This window comes from Panthera tigris, chromosome C1 (assembly GCF_018350195.1).
Source record: "Panthera tigris isolate Pti1 chromosome C1, P.tigris_Pti1_mat1.1, whole genome shotgun sequence".
NCBI lineage: Eukaryota > Metazoa > Chordata > Mammalia > Carnivora > Felidae > Panthera > Panthera tigris.
In genome coordinates, this window is record NC_056667.1 from 155,343,163 (window position 1) to 155,349,040 (window position 5,878).

Below are 5,878 nucleotides of genomic sequence, written 5' to 3' on the forward strand. Positions count from 1 at the left end.
GTGGTGCTGGGAACCTCTCTTCCTCCCCCCATTCTCCACATGCAGTTTTCATCTCAGGACTTGAGATGGCTTCCCTAGCTCCCACCATCCCATCCACATTCCAGCTGAGGGAAGGGATGCAGGGGAAATGAAGGTTGTGTAGTTATTCTTTTAAGAAATTACACACCTCCCTTAGCTCATGTCCCACTGACTAAACTACAGGCACATGGCCACATTTTATTGCAAAGAGATGATGGAAAGTAGAATTTAACTGGTATCCATGTGCTCAACTACAATTTGAAGTTTCTCTCTATTCCTAAAGAAGGAGAAAATGGACACCGGGAATAAAAAGTTATCTTTGCCACACTTTTGTTTACATATTTCAAAAACCTAACATATTATGGAGTGGGACAGAGCAACATTCAAATCCCAGCCCTGCGTCTCACTAGTTGTATTACCTTAGGCAAATGATTTAAACTTTCTTAGTCTCACTGGTTAATGTGAAAAATGGTATGTACCTGTCAAGGCTGGTGAGAAGACTGTGCATATAAAATACCTATCACACTTTTTGCCTCATTGCATCCCTGAAAGTAAGATGAGTCACCAGCAATTCTCCTGGAGCCATCGGAGTAAATTTGGCCAGGCTCTCCTTCTTGCCAGGCCAACTCAAACTGGCATGGACTGATCCAGAAATATAGCCTCAATTTGTACCACCAGTGTTTCCATCAGTGCACCAAGAACATAGGCTCCATTAAGATGGATTAAGTAAGCCTCCTTGAATGGGGCATACAAGTTCCCTACATTAACGGCAGATATCCAAGATACCTACCTTAATGCTAACTCACTGTACATAAAATAAAAAGACTTCAATTATGAAAAAAAAACCCACCTATCATAGCATCTGACATGCAGTAGGTGCTCAATATATGATGGTTACTATGGTGATTATGTTGCACTACTTCCTTTATTAAAACTTGCCAAGTGCCTCAGCCTTACATTAGGATTCACACATAGAGCGATCAGTTCCGTGCTATCAAACAGATTGTCCACTGTTTCCTATGTGTTTGTCTTTTCAACTATGAACAGAAACCAGGTGATATTTTTGTTCTATAGACGTTCCCCACATTGCCCGATCCCACACATAATAAAATAGTCAAACTATTTCACAATCAAGGTCAATGTTGAATAACCTAGGATCAAGAGACAAGAATATCATCCACGTTACAGGTTTTCATTTAATGCTGAGAAACCACGAAACCATGAAATAAATGGGAACATAAGTAAAACCAATGTTGTATAGCAGGCTTTTATTGCCATTAACACTTTTCAGGAAGACTTGTCCATCTCTTCGATCAAGAGATGAGAAATCTTCACAACAATGATTACTTAATCTGAGTTAACTGTGGGGAATTACTTAAGATCTCTGGGCCTCTGTTTTGTAATCTACAAAATCAGGTATAGTGACTCCTAATACATGGGGTTATTACAAAGATTAGATGAGATAATGCACATAAATTACTTTGTATGGTGCATGTTGAATACAGTAAGGGCTTCATAATATTGAGCAATTAGTGCTGCTGGTGGTGTTCCATGCATTGCTTTCATAACAGATATTGCCTTAACTGAGTGACTCAGATGTGAGAGATTCTAAAAATTGCCCTGGATGAAATCAGATTGAACGTATTGAATGGAAATGAGCATATTATGAAATTAGTTGACAATTACATGCCCATTTTCAAAGTTTACATAGAGTCATCATATTCATGATCAAAGGATTCATAGAAATGAGTAAACAAAGAATCAGTCAGCCGAGGGAAGCAAACTGTGCCTTGAAGGCAATTGTGAAGGACCAACTAACTGTTCCATCCTAACACCAGAGCTCCACACTGGGCCAGGATGGTTATGTGCACTTAAATGTGATGGCTGCATGGCAATCACATTTGTGGTCCTGCTCAGTGAGGCAACCCACTGTCCCTGGTTTCTTATTTGAGAAATGCACTGAGTCCCCTGACAGATTTTTCTGAATAACACAACAAATTGGCTATTCCTTACAGTGGGTTTCTCACTGAGTCCTATTTGATCTCCTTGTCTGGTTAACAAAGGTTCTATTTGTCATGTTTTTTTAATATGATATAATTTATTGTCAAGTTGGTTCTATTTGTCATTAAAATTGAGATGTAATTCCTGTCACCAAGGAATTTAGAGATGTTATAATAGAGGTAGGTACTTGTTTAGAAAGTAAAAAGAGTATCAGAGGTAGGTGCCCGACATGTTTCCTGGGAGAGCCTGGTTCAAGAAGGAGATAAGTCAAGGCATTGATTAGATTGGCACTGAAAAACAAACAACTCCCTCCCCTGCAAACACACACACACACACACACACACACACTCCAATTAGAAGTTAGCTTGGTGGTCATTAGGAAGACACCACTTGGCCACTTTAATTCGGTATTTCACCTATCTGTATTAATACATGTACTTCAGAACCAGGTTGTACCATCAGCCTTACTTTGTCTTCTGTGGAAAAGCCTTGAAATGTTTAAATTGTGTAGCATTGAAAATATATTTCTGGGGCACCTGGACAGCTCAGTTGGTTAAGTGTCTGACTTCAGCTCAGGTCATGATCTCACGGCTAGTGAGTTTAACCCCCACGTTAAGTTCTGTGCTGTTAGCTCAGAGCCTGGAGCCTGCTTCAGATTCTATGTCTCCCTCCCTCTCTGCTCCTTCCCCACTTGTGCTCTGTCTCTCTTTCTCTCAAAAATAAACATTACAAAAAATTTTTAAAAACAAAATATATTTCCTTTCTGGATATTGTCATGATTGTACTTAATAATTGATTTTTTTTTCTAAAAGATCATGTTTATTCCTCTTCTGTGGTTCCTGGGCTGGTCTTAGAAAGCTTCACAGTTTTATAGGGATTTAGTTACATTACTTAGCATATGGTTCTGTAAATTGGTAGTTTTTATGAAAGTAAGGAAAGTATTTTGAAACATCTTGGTCGTTGTGGATATTTTGTTTATAAGCAACTCAAAATTTTGTGGTTTGAATTTTATTTATGGCTCATTAAGCAACGCTTTCAGGTTCACAAATGCTCTGAGAAATAAAGTCAGTGAGAAAAAAATAGAAAGTGATTTTTAAAGCATTTATTTTAAGGTCATCTGCTTCCTATTCTGCAATCCATTAGTGTGTAAATGGATTTAGATTAAAAAAAGATATTTTAAAAAATGGGGCATTAGAGATTATGTCCCTGTAAGAACTTCATTTTACAAATTACTTCAGCATTTCAAAGTCAAGGGACTCAATCCAGGCCAAGGCAGGAACTAAACCACTGAGTTCACCGCCTCCCAGTCTGCTGGGCTTTTTCCTCTGTACCAAGTCGTCATTCCTGATTAAGAAAGAAAGACAAGTAAAATGTAAAACAGCTATTATTTTAGTGCTTCTGAAAGTTGTATGAAGGGTAGGACTTTGACAAGTTTATTCAAGGGTAAACCCCTCCAAGAAAACTTTGTTGAAATGTAAATGTCAAAGAATGGTTATTCTCAATAAAGTAACTAACAAAACAAAGAAAATACTGTTGTTTAATAAATCTTTTGGCCTTTGGAGGTTTAGCATTTGCAGTTTTGACCCTGTAGGCCCCTAACATGGTCTGATGTTGGAGTTTGGGTTTATTCATTATGGTTATATTTTTCTCCACTTATCTTTTTTTTTTTAATTATTATTTATTTATTTATTTATTTATTTTTAATATATGAAATTTACTGTCAAATTGGTTTCCATACAACACCCAGTGCTCATCCCAAAAGGTGCCTTCCTCAATACCCATCACCCACCCTCCCCTCCCTCCCACCCCCCATCAACCCTCAGTTTGTTCTCAGTTTTTAACAGTCTCTTATGCTTTGGCTCTCTCCCACTCTAACCTCCTTTTTTTTTTTTTCCTTCCCCTCCCCCATGGGTTTCTATTACGTTTCTCAGGATCCACATAAGAGTGAAACCATATGGTATCTGTCTTTCTCTGTATGGCTTATTTCACTTAGCATCACACTCTCCAGTTCCATCCACGTTGCTACAAAAGGCCATATTTCTTCTTTCTCATTGCCACGTAGTATTCCATTGTGTATATAAACCACAATTTCTTTATCCATTCATCAGTTGATGGACATTTAGGCTCTTTCCATAATTTGTCTATTGTTGAGAGTGCTGCTATAAACACTGGGGTACAAGTGCCCCTATACATCAGTACTCCTGTATCCCTTGGGTAAATTCCTAGCAGTGCTATTGCTGGGTCATAGGGTAGGTCTATTTTTAATTTTCTGAGGAACCTCCACACTGCTTTCCAGAGCGGCTGCACCAATTTGCATTCCCACCAACAGTGCAAGAGGGTTCCCGTTTCTCCACATCCTCTCCAGCATCTATAGTCTCCTGATTTGTTCATTTTGGCCACTCTGACTGGCGTGAGGTGATATCTGAGTGTGGTTTTGATTTGTATTTCCCTCTCCACTTATCTTTGAATATACAATAAGTCTTCCGAGGATATTGTTTGTGGAATTTCCAACCCCAAAGGGAAATCCATTTTTTTAATTTTCAGAATGAAAATGGAGAGTAAAGAAATCTTAAAAAAATTATTCTTCATAGCTTTAAACTAATTTTTTAATATGAAATTTATTGTCAAATTGGTTTCCATACAACACCCAGTGCTCACCCCAACAGGTGCCTCCTCAATGCCCATCACCCACTTTCCCCTCCCTCCCACCCCCCATCAACCCTCAGTTTATTCTCAGTTTTTAAGAGCCTCTTATGGTTTGGCTCCCTCCCTCTCTAAATTTTTTTTTCCCTTCCCCTCCCCCATGGTATTCTGTTGAGTTTCTCAGGATCCACATAAGAGTGAAAACATGGTATCTGTCTTTCTCTGTATGACTTATTTCACTTAGCACAACACTCTCCAGTTCCATCCACGTTGCAACAAAAGGCCATATTTCATTCTTTCTCATTGCCAAGTAGTATTCCATGGTATATATAAACCACAATTTCTTTGTGTATTTAAAGAATCACCAAGAGGGGCGCCTGGGTGGCTCAGTCGGTTGAGCGCCGACTTCGGCTCAGGTCACGATCTCGCGGTCCGTGAGTTCGAGCCCCGCATTGGGCCCCTGTGCTGACAGCTGGGAGCCCGGAGCCTACTTCGGATTCTGTGTCTCCCTCTCTCTCTGACCCTCCCCCATTCATGCTCTGTCTCTCTCTGTCTCAAAAATAAATAAACGTTAAAAAAAAATTTAAAAAAAAAAAAGAATCACCAAGAACTGAAGGGGATCCCTAACATTTTCAGATATGGGGGAAAAAACATACCATAAAGTTATTGTGAATTTGCAAAGATTTGGATTTTTTCTCTCTTACATATAAACATTCACTATGTTTATAATAGTATTAAGATAATAATTTATTATATTTTGTTTCTCACACAATTTTTAAAAAATGACTGCTTAACAGAATCATACATGTATAAGGATAAATCTGTAAGCATCGTTTATATAATACTGCCTTACTAAAGTTGCTGCCAGGGAGAGCACAACATAGGTATTTGGTTGTTGTTGTTTTTATTCCTAATTTTTAAAAATTCTGTTAACTAAAACCACAATTAACCAGAATATGATCCACTCTGCTTTTAGGTGGAGTGTAAATGACTAAAAAAGTTGAATAGGGAACTTTTGCAAAAATTAAGGACATTTCTCAAATATACCCTCACAAGAGCATATTTAAGATTTCTATGTCTAAATCTTTAAAAGTAAGATTGAATTTCACAAAAAGTTACTTTTAGTCACTATAGCATCTTGATAACCAATAAAATATTAAGGAACATTCAGTACACTTAACCTAGGCAAGATTGTGAGCCAATGTATTTTAAACAT

At 38.0% G+C, this 5,878-nt stretch overlaps 1 pseudogene; it reads left to right on the top strand.

Moving 5' to 3' along the window:
• The first annotated feature begins 574 nt into the window (after window positions 1-574).
• LOC122241408 lies at window positions 575-744 on the top strand (annotated as a pseudogene).
• The last annotated feature ends 5,134 nt before the right edge of the window (window positions 745-5,878 follow it).